General features: G+C 44.9%; 2 protein-coding genes across 6 annotated transcripts in view; one reads left to right on the forward strand and one right to left on the reverse strand.

The window, feature by feature from the left end:
• The window catches only part of erap2 (endoplasmic reticulum aminopeptidase 2), a 65,013-nt gene extending 57,155 nt beyond the window's left edge, over positions 1–7,858 (reverse strand). For both annotated transcript variants that reach the window (XM_085988466.1, XM_085988459.1), the window contains exon 1: positions 7,772–7,858. The gene's annotated coding sequence lies outside the window, so the exon portion shown is untranslated. The remainder of the gene's footprint in view (positions 1–7,771) is intronic.
• Positions 7,702–13,665, forward strand: part of LOC147124508 (endoplasmic reticulum aminopeptidase 1-like) — a 156,650-nt gene continuing 150,686 nt past the window's right edge. For 2 of the 4 annotated variants that reach the window (XM_085988401.1, XM_085988411.1), the window contains exon 1: positions 7,702–8,235. The gene's annotated coding sequence lies outside the window, so the exon portion shown is untranslated. The remainder of the gene's footprint in view (positions 8,236–13,665) is intronic. The other 2 variants (XM_085988420.1, XM_085988440.1) reach the window with 1 other exon arrangement.

The raw sequence follows: 13,665 nt of genomic DNA on the forward strand, positions 1-13,665 counted from the left end.
CAAGAGGATTTGAGTACAGGAACATGGATGTCTTGCTGCAGTTGTACAGGGCCTTGGTGAGACCACACCTTGAGTATTGTGTGCAGTTTTGGTCGCCTTATCTAAGGAAGGATGTTCTTGCCATGGAAGGAGTTCAGCAAAGATTCACCAGGCTGATACCTGGGATGGCAGGAATGATGTATGAGGAGAGATTGGGACGATTGGGCTTGTACTCGCTGGAGTTTAGAAGAATGGGAGGGGATCTCATTGAAACTTATAAAATTCTGACATTCTGACAGGACTGGACAGACTAGATGCAGGAAAGATGTTCCCGATGGTCGGGGAGTCCAGAACCAGGGGTCGCAATCTAAGGAGAAGGGGTAGGCCATTTAGGACTGAAATGAGGAGGAATTTCTTCACCCAGAGAGTGGTGAACCTGTGGAATTCTCTACCACAGAAGGCAGTAGAGGCCAATTCATTAAATATATTCAAGGAGGAGTTGGATATATTTCTTAAGGCTAAAGGGATCAAGGGGTATGGGGAGAAAGCAGGGACCGGGTACTGAAATTGGATGATCAGCCATGATCGCATTAAATGGCGGAGCAGGCTTGAGGGGCCGAATGGCCTACTCCTGCTCCTATCTTCTATGTTTCAAACAGCACTGTGGGAGTACCTTCACCACACGGACTGCAGTGGTTCGAGAAGGCAGCTCACTACCATCTTCTCAAGGACAATTAGGGATGGGCAATAAATGCTGGCCTTGCCAGCGACGCCCATAAAGGAGACCAAAACTGTACACAATACTCCAGGTGTGGTCTTACCAAAGCCCTATATAATTCCAGCAAGACTTCACTCTTATGCGCCAACCCCTTTGCAATAAAGGCTGACATGCCATTTGCTTCCCTAATTTCTTGCTGTACGTTAACTTTCTGTGATTCGTGTGCAAAGACCCCCCAAATCCCTGTGAATGGAAACATTTACTAGTCTCTCAGCTTTTAAAAAATATTCTGCTTTTCTATTCTTCCTACTAAAGTGGATAATTTCACATTTCCCCACACTATACTCCATCTGCCACCTTCTTGCCCACTCACTTAACCAGTCTATATCCCTTTGTACTTGGATATTTTTGCCCAAAGTGGTGACGTAGGTAGCTAATCTTGCAGTCTGAGGAAGTCCAATGTAAGAAAGAAATAATTGCATTTATATAGCGGCTTTCACAACCTCAGGATGTCCCAAAGCACTTCACAGGGAATGAAGTACCTTTTAAGTGTAGTCACTGTTGTAATGTAGGAAATGCAAAAGCCAATTTGCACACAGCAAGGTCCCACAAATAGCAATGAGACAATGACCAGATAATCTGTTTTAGTGATGTTGGTTGAGGGATAAATATTGGCCAGGGCACTGGGGAGAACTCCCCTGCTCTTCTTTGAAACATTGCCATGGGATCTTTTACATTCACCAGAGAGGACAGATGGGGCCTCAGTTTAATGTCTCACCCGAATAACGGATACACAGTTTTGCACAATGTATCAGTAGCATTTAGTTAGCCCAAATACTCCAATATTTCTCTTCAGTTTCCAGTGGTACCTACTTGGTTGTTTTTTCAAAATTATTTGAAGTAAAGTTACAGGGAAAATATATTCCAGTAAAATTTATATTGGGCTTCTTTTAAACCATTAGTCTGTATAAGTGAGACACACAGGGAAACAGAAATAGGTACAGTTCAATATAGCAGACTATACTGCTTACAAACCTGTTGTAGCTTTGTTTATGCTCAAATTATAAACATTCTATTTATTTTTCTCAAGACTAATTGTCTCTACATGTAGCAGTATTTCAGTTTGTGTGTTTTTGAAAATGATTTGAACACAAAATGGGATGATGAATTTGAATAGGTTAACAACTAATTTTAGATAAAAGATGCTTTTTTTTTACTTCAGAAAGCATGTCAAGCTGAAAGAAAGAGAGCAAGAGAGAGACACAGTCTTAATTTGTGTTATTTTTCCTCACCAAAATAAATAATATTTAAATTGAACTTAGAAGGTTTCTCAAACTAGCAGGCGCTGATTAGCATCACTTTGTTAGAAAATGTAAAGATTCTAACAGCTATGTGTGTGGGAGACAGACAGACAGACATCCAGCAAGCAATCACAAAATACTGAATTCAATATTTATAGAGCTGTTGTAGAAATTTACAAACCAGTACTACCAGGATTGGGATCCCTCAGGTGCGGTCAGGCCTATGCTGTCTCCTTCCCCTAACCATGGACAGTTACTAGGAATTCACCGGTGTGCCACATCCCACTTTGCTAAACCTCAGGCTCCCACACCTGGTGTTGCCAAAACCCAGGACCCCCTTGTACAGTGCCACCAAAGCAGAGGGCTGTCCTAAATTGTCACAGCTTTGAATTTAACTAGTAACCTTTTGCGTGGATTCAAGTGCGAGTCATCAAAGAGTGCTGTGAGTTTGGGTAAGTGTGAGAGTTCTTTAATTGTTATTTCTCTTTAAATCATTCTTGATAAGATTACTTAAGCAGTTTAAGTAAAGGGGAAAAGTTAAATATTTGGGATTCTGTTGGTTTAAGAAGAGTAAAACAAGGTTACACTGCAGTAGGAGTAAATTGGCACAGCAGGCAGTGGAAACCAGTTTTCTAACCAATCAGCAGGGGTGACTTTTTTGGCTGTAAACAAACAAACAGTATAAAAAGACCAGTCCTAGTGCGAGCAAGCACTGAGTGCGAGTCATCAAAGAGTGCTGTGAGTTTGGGTAAGTGTGAGTTTGGGTAAGTGGGGTATTAGGTGCTCTTTTCAAACTTTAACTCTGTGGGTTGTAGTTAATAAGGCCTTTCTGGTGCAGTGTGACTGTTGGTAAACCATTTAACTGGTGTAACTGGAGGGATTGATTTAATTTAAATCCAATTAATTAAAGGGGATACTAGCATCTAAAATCGGGCAGAGGGTGTCCATAACTAACAAGAAAAAATTTAATTAATTACACAGAATGGAGCAGGTGATGTGTTACTGTTGCGAGATGTGGGAGCCGGTGAACCCCATTGAGGCTCACGGTGATTACATCTGTGACAAGTGTCTGCTGCTACAGGAACTCCAGCTCCGTGTTGATGAGCTGGAGTCTGAGCTTCAGACACTGCGACACATCAGGGAGGGGGAGAAGTACCTGGACTCTGTGTATCAGGAGGTGGTCACACCTGTGAAGTTAAGTAATTCAGATGTAGCCCATGGTCAGGGACAGGACGGTGTGACTACGAGTGAGACAGGTACGGGGATCCAGGAGGTAGAGCTAGAGGAGCCGCAGCCCTTGCTCTTGTCCAACAGGTTCAAGGTTCTTACTCCCTGTGGGGACAGGAGCAGGGACTGCAGGGAGGATGAGCAACCTGGCCACAGCACCGTGGAACAGGGGGCCATTCAAGAGGGTGGAGTAAATAGAAATGTTGTAGTGGTAGGGGAGAGTATTATTAGGGGGATAGATAGAGTTCTCTGCAGCCGAGAGCGAGAGTCCCAAAGGCTGTGTTGCCTACCCGGTGCCAGGGTTAAGGACATCTCCTCTGGGCTGGAAAGAAACTTGCAGTTGGAGGGGGTGAATCCAGTTGTCGTGGTCCATGTTGGTACAAATGACGTAGATAGGACTAGGAAGCCGGTTCTGTTAAAGGAGTATGAGCAGCTAGGGGTCAAATTAAAAAACAGAACCTCAAGGGTAATAATTACCTGAGCCACGAGCGAATTTGGCTAGGACAAATAAAATTAGAGAGTTAAATGCGTGGCTCAAAGACTGGTGTGGGAGAAATGGGTTTTGCTTCCTGGGACACTGGCACCAGTACTGGGGCAGGAGGGAGCTGTTCCGTTGGGACGGGCTTCACTTGGCCAGTGCTGGGACTAGAGTCCTGGCGGATCATATAACTAGGGCTGTACAGAGGGCTTTAAACTAATTAGTGGGGGGGGAGGTTCCGAGAGAGCAAATAATAAAAATGACAACAGAGAAGGTCATAGGCTTAGGTAGCAGTGGGGAAATTAAAAACCAGAGCGTGTCAGGAAGGGGCAGAAGCTATGGAGTAAAAGGTAAAGTAATAAAAAGGGCAAAAGCAGGAACTAAGTGTCACAAAACATATTTGAAAGTTCTCTATCTGAATGCATGTAGCATTCGTAACAAAATAGACGAGTTAATGGCACAAATAACTACATATGGGTATGATCTTGTGGCCATTACAGAAACATGGCTGCAGGGTGACAATTCCTGGGAATTAAACATACCAGGTTACTTAACGATCAGGAAGGACAGGCAGGAAGGAAGGGGAGGTGGGGTGGCTATGTTAATAAAGGAAGGAATCACTGTAATACAGAGAAATGATATTGGGTCAAAAGATCAGGACAATGAAACAGTTTGGGTGGAGGTAAGGAATAATAAGGGGAAAAAAACACTAGTGAGCGTAGTCTATAGGCCTCCGAACAGTTGCAACTCTGTTGGACGGAGTATCAATCAGGAAATAGTTGAGGCTTGTAATAAGGGAACATCTATAATTATGGGGGATTTTAACTATCATATTAATTGGACAAATCAAATTGGGCAGGGCTGCCTTGAGGATGAGTTCATTGAGTGTATTAGGGATGGGTTTCTTGAGCAGTATGTAACTGAACCGACCAGGGGGCAAGCAACCTTAGATCTGGTCCTGTGTAACGAGACAGGATTAATTAAAAATGTCCTAGTAAAGGATCCCCTTGGAATGAGTGACCATAACATGGTTGAATTCCATATTCAATTAGAGGGTGAAAAGGTCGGATCTCAAACAAGCGTGCTAAGCTTGAATAAAGGAGACTATGAAGGTATGAGAAATATATTCCACTGAGGTGAAAAGGGTGTAAAAGGAGACAGCCATCCGTGGCTAAGTGAAGAAATTAAGGATAGTATTCGGCAAAAAACAAGGGCATATAAGGTAGCCAAATCTAGTGGGAGGTTAGAGGATTGGGAAAACTTTAAAAGACAGCAAAAAATAACAAAAAGATTGATTAAGAAAGGGAAGATAGATTATGAAAGTAAATTAGCAAAAAATATAAAAACAGATAGTAAGAGTTTTTATAGTTATATAACAAGAAAAAGGGTGGCTAAAGTAAATGTTGGTCCCTTAGAGGATGAGACCGGGAAATTAATGGTGGGAAATATGGAGATGGCAAAACACTGAATGAATATTTTGTATCAGTCTTTACAGTAGAGGACACTAAGAATATCCCAACACTGGACAAACAGGGGGCTATAGGGGGGGAGGAGCTAAACACGATCAAAATCACTAAGGAAGTGGTACTCGGTAAAATAATGGGACTCAAGGCGGATAAATCACCTGGACCTGATGGCTTACATCCTAGGGTCTTGAGGGAAGTGGCGGTAGGGATTGTGGATGCATTGGTAATAATTTTCCAAAACTCCCTGGACTCAGCAAAGGTCCTGGCAGACTCGAAAACTGCTAATGTAACACCCTTATTTAAAAAGGGCAGTAGACAGAAGGCTGGAAACTATAGACCGGTTAGCCTAACATCTGTGGTAGGTAAAATTTTGGAGTCCATTATTAAGGAGACAGTAACAGGACATTTGGATAATCATAATTTAATAGGACAAAGTCAGCACGGTTTTATGAAGGGGAAGTCATGTTTGACAAATTTGCTGGAGTTCTTTGAGGAAGTAACGTATAGGGTGGATAAAGGGGAACCAGTGGACGTAGTGTATTTAGACTTCCAAAAGGCATTTGACAAGGTGCCACACAAAAGATTATTGCTTAAGATAAAAAATCACGGGATTGGGGGTAATATTCTGGCATGGATAGAGGATTGGCTATCTAACAGAAGGCAGAGAGTTGGGATAAATGGTTCATTCTCAGACTGGCAATCAGTAACTAGTGGTGTTCCGCAGGGCTCAGTGCTGGGTCCCCAACTCTTTACAATCTATATTAACGATTTGGAGGAGGGGACCGAGTGTAACATATCAAAGTTTGCAGATGATACCAAGATGGGAGGGAAAGTAGTGAGTGAGGAGGACATAAAAAACCTGCAAGGGGACATAGACAGGCTAAGTAAGTGGGCAGAGATTTGGCAGATGGAATACAATACTGGAAAGTGTGAGGTTATGCACTTTGGCAGGAAAAATCGTAGAGCAAGTTATTATCTTAATGGCAAGAAACTGGAAAGTACTGAAGTACAAAGGGATCTGGGGGTCCTGGTGCACGAAACTCAAAAGGTTAGTATGCAGGTGCAGCAAGTGATTAAGAAGGCCAATGGAATGTTGGCTTTCATTGCTAGGGGGATAGAATATAAAAATAGGGAGGTATTGCTTCAGTCGTACAAGGTATTGGTGAGACCGCACCTGGAATACTGCGTACAGTTTTGGTGTCCATACTTAAGAAAAGACATACTTGCTCTCGAGTCAGTACAAAGGTTCACTCGGTTAATCCCGGGGATGAGGGGATGGACATATGAGGAGAGGTTGAGTAGATTGGGACTCTACTCATTGGAGTTCAGAAGAATGAGAGGCGATCTCATTGAAACATATAAGATTGTGAAGGGGTTGGATCGGGTGGATGCGGGGTGGATGTTCCCGATGATGGGTGAAACTAGAACTAGGGGGCATAGTCTTAGAATAAGGGGCTGCTCTTTCAAAACTGAGATGAGGAGGAACTAATTCACTGAGGGTGGTAGGTCCATGGAATATGCTGCCCCAAAAAGCTGTAGAAGCTACATCATTACATAAATTTAAAACAGAAATAGACAGTTTCCTAGAAGGGAATTAAGGGTTACGGGGAGCGGGCAGGAATTTGGACAGGAGTCTAGGTTCGGATCGGACATGGCCCTATGGGTAGCAGAGCAGGCCCAGGGGCAGTGTAGCCTGATCCTGCTCCTATTTCGTGTGTCTAATTCTGTTAGATTCAGGAGATGGTTCTGTGATAGTAGATTGGCGGTTAGGATCAGATCAGCCATGATCTTAATGAATGGCGGAGCAGGCTCGAGGGGCCGATTGGCCTACTCCTGCTCCTATTTCTTATGTTCTTATTATGTAAATTTTTCAAATACCTTTTGGAAGTCTAAGTACACAGTATTGAAGGGGTTACCGCAGCTGACTTGGGTTGGCACTTGAGATTTAGCAGTAAAACTGTTTATCACGTTACCTCTCAAATGCTCTAACATATAGCACTTGTATAAGTGGGATTTCGGTCAGAAACAACAGACTCATCTACACTACAAAGTTATGGCATCCCTGATATATGTATTCCATTCCATGCCTTAATTATGTATTCAGCTCTAAGTTAACCCTCTGTAGCAAATACTGCAATTAATTAAACTGATGGCTCTTAGCATCATTATTTGTCCCTACTTTAGAAAAAAGATGTGGACAAGCATCTCAACCAGATATCACTGAGCTTTTACTTTCCAAACCACACAGTTAAGGAGAAAGCAAATTGGAACCGTGTCTAAGTAGGGAAGCATCTGAAGTCTCCAATTCCGGCTAAGTGACCCCTGAACCCTCACATATGCTAAACAGCATGAACCCTCTCTTTGCAATTATGTTGCACGAGTGGACTATTACAATGACATTCCATCAACATGTCGATTAATTAGATTCAAATATTTATTAAGACCCGAAGTTACGGTCGATATGGATTGTTTGATGCCTTTTTCTTATACACTATCCTCGTCCAAAGGGACCAGGTGCAGAAGTTATACCCGCCCCTTTACACTGTAATTATTAAGATTCAAACGGTTCACTCCATACAATACTAATTCTTTCTTCGCTTACGATTCCTTTTATCAGCCAGGGTCGCAGCTCAGTTCAAGCCCTCATTCACCGACCCGCCGTTCGCTTTTACCCAGCGAGCTGCACGTTGCCAAGAACACTTTTATTTTCACTTTCATCTTTGGGTTCCCGAACACCCGGATATATATTTCTTTCATTGAAACTATTTTGTTTTACCCACAAATTAATATATATTTTTTAAATATATAGCCAGTTTTAAATAATGATTTTAATGCCCTGTGGGGAAGATTGGAGACTGGTGAGATATTGACGAGCTCAGGACAGAACGTGAGAAACTGACCAACAGCCTCGGGATATCCGGAAACTGGAGGTGTTCCCACCAGAGGGTCTCTGAAATTTGGAGCAACGAGACTCCCGGTTCAACTCGGGTTGGGGAATAAAACAGCGACTGGCTGCTGAGGGGCAGCAGATGCAGAGTTTCCATCGGTTTTACAGGTGCAGTATCTGTGAGTTAAAGTATTAGCCACATGACCATCAGCTTGTGGGAAAAGAACACGCTTGGGAAACGAGGAGAATTTTTTTCATTTATTATTTTGCAAATCGCTTGTGTTTTCAGACCCTTGCATCCGGGTGCCTGGGCTTTTTTTTAAGGGTGAAAGCACAGGAACCCAAATCTGCGATGTGTGGTTTATTTTCAAAAAGCACTTAATTGGTTTCCTAGCAATTCACTCCTTTTATCTCAATATAGATAGTTGTTCGAAATAACAACAGAAAACGCTGGAAAAAACTCAACAGGCCAGGCAGCATCTGTGGAGAGAGAAACGGAGTTAACATTTCAGGTCGAAGACCCTTCGTCAGAACTGGAAAAAAGCAGGAAAAGGGATAGATTTTAAAGCAAGTGGGGACTGGGAAAAGGGTAATGAAAGAACAAAAGGGAGGGTCAGAGATAGGATAGAAAGCAGGAGAGATTGAGAGGCAGCTCCTGGTGGCCTGTCACTTTAATTCATCGCTCCATTCCCACTCAGACCTCACTGTCCTCGGCCTCTTGCATTGTTCCACGTAAGCTCAACGTATGCTCGAGGACCAGCACCTCATCTTTCGATTAGGCACTTTACAGCCCTCTGGATTCAACATAAAGTTCAACAATTTCAGACCATAACCTCGGCCCCTATCACACATATATTCTCTTTTTTAATCCACACTTTCGTCTGGGCTTTTTTTCTTCCCTCCCCCGTGGCAGCTGTCCTTCATTTTCTGCCAGGGCCATTCACACTTCATCTAGAGCCATCCTTTGTTCCTTGAATATCTCTTAATGTCTCTCAATCTCTCCTGCTTTCTATCCTATCACTGACCTTCCCTTTTGTTCTTTCATCCCCTCCCCCTTTTCCCAGCCCCCACTTGCTTTAAAATCTATTCCTTTTCCTGCTTTTTTTCCCGTTCTGTTGAAGGGTCTTCGACCTGAAGCGTTAACTCCGTTTCCCTCTCCGCCGATGCTGCCTGGCCTGCTGAGTTTTTCCAGCGTTTTCTGTTGTTATTTTGGATTTCCAGCATCCGCAGTATTTTGCTATCGTAGATAGTTATTCGTCCTGTTAAATGAACAGTAGAGGGTATTTTAGGCATTGCTTACTATCCCTATTCATTTTCTCCAATTTTGGACCTGAGCGCACACCTAACCAAGGTTGATAATTCTGTGCAGTACTGAGGAGGTGCTGCACTGTCAGAGGGCCTGTCTTTTGGCTGAAGCCTTGAATTGAGGTTCTGGGAAATTGAGAGGGGAACATCTAAAATAACTTGCTGTCCAAAAATGTACAAAACCCATTTTTACCTTGAAAGCTGTTGTTGTTTATACTTTACGTTATTACAGTTTAGGTTGGAAGTATCCCACCATCTCATAAATCATGAGACAAACTCTTAAAAATTAGATTTGGTATTTTTTGGTTTATAAACCTCATTAGTGGCTTTATTTAATTATTAATAGGTCTCAGCTCTTCACAAAAATGATATTACTGCATCTGAAAATGCTTTGCAAAAAACTTAATCCTAACCGTTATCACCACTCTTTGTGAGTTGGGGTAAATTTTCATTAAAATCACGTGTCTCATGATTAATTCATGGGAGTTGCAGTACTGGTGAAGCATTACCAAATGGAGCATGGAGAGTGACACCATGTCCAGGGTGCACTGGGATACAGAGGGGATACAGAGGTGACACCATGTCCAGGGTGCACTGGGATACAGAGGTGTCAGCATCGTCCAGCTGGATGGGACTGCACTTGCCTGGTTCCATACTTATCTATCTAATCATAGCCAGAGAATCACTTGCAATGGCTTCTCTTCCCACTCCCACATCGTTACCTCTGGTGTCCCCCAAGGATCTATCCTTGGCCCCCTCCTATTTCTCATCTACATGCTGCCCCTTGGCGACATCATCCGAAAACACAGGGCTGGATTTTACCAGCTGTTTGGAGGCGGGGACTGCTAGCAAAATGGGAAAAATTGGGAGCGGGTCCCAACCCGCCTCCGAACCATCTTCCTGGGAGGTGGGTCCCCAACTCGCGCAGGGACCCATCTCCTCGAGGCGGGAAGGGGATTAGAGCCAATTAACTGCCTGTTAACAGGTAGTTAACGGGCAGTTTTGAGGCTTTTCCCCATTTTATGGCTACAAACCTCACCAGGGTCAGCGAGGCGAGCAGTGGGTCTGCGGGGGTGAGAGGGGTTGAAATGTCCGCTGTAGAGGTGATTAATGGGTGCAAGTATGGACAGGTAAGTATGAGAGGTGAGTGTAAAGTGTTGGAAAAAGTTTCCTTACCATTGTTTCTTTCTGCAGGCTTCAACTCTTGGGGATCCGGAGGTGCCTCATCTCAACGGCAGAGATGACAGAATGGCTGCTGCATTCACAGATGCAGCAGCCATCTGGTTTCTGCTGAGGAGCGAGGTCTTGGTGAGTCTGTGCAGGGGCTCACCTTAGAACAGAGATTGTCAGTGTTTGACAGCTTTTCAAAGCTGTCAAACGCTGACAACTCATCTGCCAAAACATCATACGCTGATGTCATCTGTCACCGGTTTTTCCTTAAATGGCCGGCTAAGCCCACAGGGCGGACTTAACAAGGCCAATCAAGGGAAAATAGCGTGGGTTTGTCAGACGTCACTGGGGGCGGGACTGAAACCTGGAAACCAGCAGTCCCGCCTCCAGCACATCTCCAGAGGTAAGATCGCGGCCACAGTGTCAGTTTCCACATGTACGCTGATGACACCCAGCGCTACCTCACCACCACTTCTCTCGACTCCTCCACAGTTTCTAAATTGTCAGACTGCTTGTCCGACATCAGTTCTGGATGAGCAGAAATTTTCTCCAATTAAATATTGGGAAGACTGAAGCCATTGTTTTTGATCCCCGCCACAAACTCCATTCCCTAGCCACTGACTCCATCCTTCTCCCTAACATCTGTCTGAGGCTGAATCACACTGTTTGCAACCTTGGTGTCATATTTGACCCTGAAATGAGCTTCTGACCACACATCCGCAGTATAACTAAGTGTAGTGTATGTACCTTTAAGAGCCCCTGTGTACTGTAATACCGGTAGTGACCACTCGGGTATATAAGCCTGTATAGTGTCTTGTATCTTTTAGTTCACCTCCAGACTTTGTTCAGTAAACACCTGTTAAACCAACTCCTGCATTCCGTGTCTCCTTTAATACACGGATACAACACTAAGACCACCTATTTCCACCTCCGTAACATCGCCCGTCTCCGCCCCTGCCTCAGCTCATCTGTTGCTAAAACCCCTTATCCATGCTTTTGTTACCTCTAGATTTGACTATTCCAATGCACTCCTGGTTGGTCTCCCTTGCTCTACCCTACGTAAACTTGAGGTTATCCAAAACTTGGCTGCCCGTGTCCTAACTTGCACCAAATCCTGTCCACCCATCACTCCTGTGCTCGCTGATCTACATTGGCTCCCGGTTAAGCAAAGCATTGATTTCAAAATTCTCATCTTTGTTTTCAAATCCCTCTATGGCCTCGTCCCTCCCTATTTCTGTGATCTCCTCCAGCCTCATAACCCCCCTGAGATATCTGTGCTCCTCCAATTCTGCCCCCTTGAGCATCCCTGATTATAATCGCTTAACCATTGGTGGCTGTGCCTTCAGCTGCATAGGCACTAAGCTCTGGAATTCCCTCCCTAAACCTCTTCGCCTCTCTCCTTCTCTTTCCTCCTTTAAGAAGCTCCTTAAAACTTTCCTTTTTGAGCAAGATTTTGATCGTCTGCCCTAATTTCTCCATGTGTGTCTCGGTGTCAAATTTTTGTCTTATAACACCCCTGTGAAGCACTTTGGGGGCATTTTACTACGTTAAAGGTGCTGTATAACTACAAGTTGTTGCTGTTTTGGCACAAGCCAATGAACCCCAGGCAACGGGTTCCCAATCTCACCCATAGGGCAAGTACTGGACCGAGAGAGAGAAAGAGAGTGGGTCCCCATCCCCGACCAAAGCTGGGCTGTGAGAGGGTAGTTCTAGTTCACTGGGGTGGACTTTTGACTTTCTGCGATGTTGTAAAATGGTGATCATGAGTCGGGAGCCCATTTTACATCTCTTCCCATTGACTTCAATGTAAATAAAAATGGGGCAAGCTGGGGGTTGGTTGGATTCAAGTCTGAAGCTGTTTCCGGTGCAGCAGCAGCGTGGTATGGTTCAAAATCCTCCCTTTGCTTCGACAGAGTGACTCCATACTCACCCCACACCCACAAACCTACCCCGATACCCACCCCACATCCCCAAAACCACCCTGGAGACCCCGATACCCAACCCACACCCCCAAAACCACCCCACAGTCCCCCCATACCACCAAACCCACCTGGAGACCCACCCCACCCCCCAAAACCTACCCCGATGCCCACCCCACATCCCCAAAACCACCCCAGAGACCCACCCCACACCCCCAAACCTACCCCGATACTCAACCCACACGCCCAAAACCACCCCACAGTCCCCCCATGCCACCAAACCCACCTGGAGACCCACCCCACCCCCCAAAACCTACCCCGATACCCACCCCACATCCCCAAAACCACCCCGGAGACCCACCCCACACCCCCAAACCAACCCCGATACCCACCCCACATCCTCAAAACCACCCTGGAGACCCACCCACACCCCCAAACCTACCCCGATACACACCCCACCCCCCCTAAATTGATCATTAGTCCCAGTTGCTCCCCTCACCTTTCAGCCTCAGGGCCCAGTTTCCCCCCTCAGTCAATATCCGACCATCCGTTTAATCCGGCGCCAGGTTGGGCTCCTGCTCACTGTTCACTTTCTCATCGAGCTCCCCATGAAGTTGCTCAGCAGTTCCCCAGCTCCGGGCCCAGTGCCGGCCAACACCGGGCTGACAAAGTGCGGCAGCGCAGTGAAGTTGAACTCGAGCTCCATCTGGCATCATCATCATCACATTTTATATCCTGTGCACTAATATATTTCTGTGCACAATATTTCCAAGAAGAGCGTTTAAAATTTAAAGTCCCGGTAATGGAATTTGTTTCAAACTTTTGTTAATTTTGGAGACCGGTACCTGCACTTACCAACACAAACCCGTTATATATTATGTAGTGTATGCCTCTTCTTACCCACATTGTACTCTCTCTGGCTCAAATGTAAGAGAACTAACCCCTCAAGTGTGAGTTGCTAATTATACTGCAATAAGAGGGCAAATGCCCGGCCGCTGAGGCTCCATCCCCGGCGGCAGCACCAGCGGGAACTGCTGCCACTGCTGGCATAAACATGATCTGGGGCCTTTTAGGAGGAGGGGACAGGGAGTCTGAGTGCATTTCACCCCGTTAAGGGCTTTAAAGTGAATAAAATTCCGGTTTCAAAGCCCCCCTCCCGACTTTCAAAATCGCAGGACACATGCGTGGCTTGGAAGAGGCTGAAGTCGCTGAATA

The sequence above is a fragment of the Somniosus microcephalus genome, chromosome 1, assembly GCF_052327205.1.
Source record: "Somniosus microcephalus isolate GS21.2 chromosome 1, FLI_Smic_1.0, whole genome shotgun sequence".
Lineage (NCBI taxonomy): Eukaryota > Metazoa > Chordata > Chondrichthyes > Squaliformes > Somniosidae > Somniosus > Somniosus microcephalus.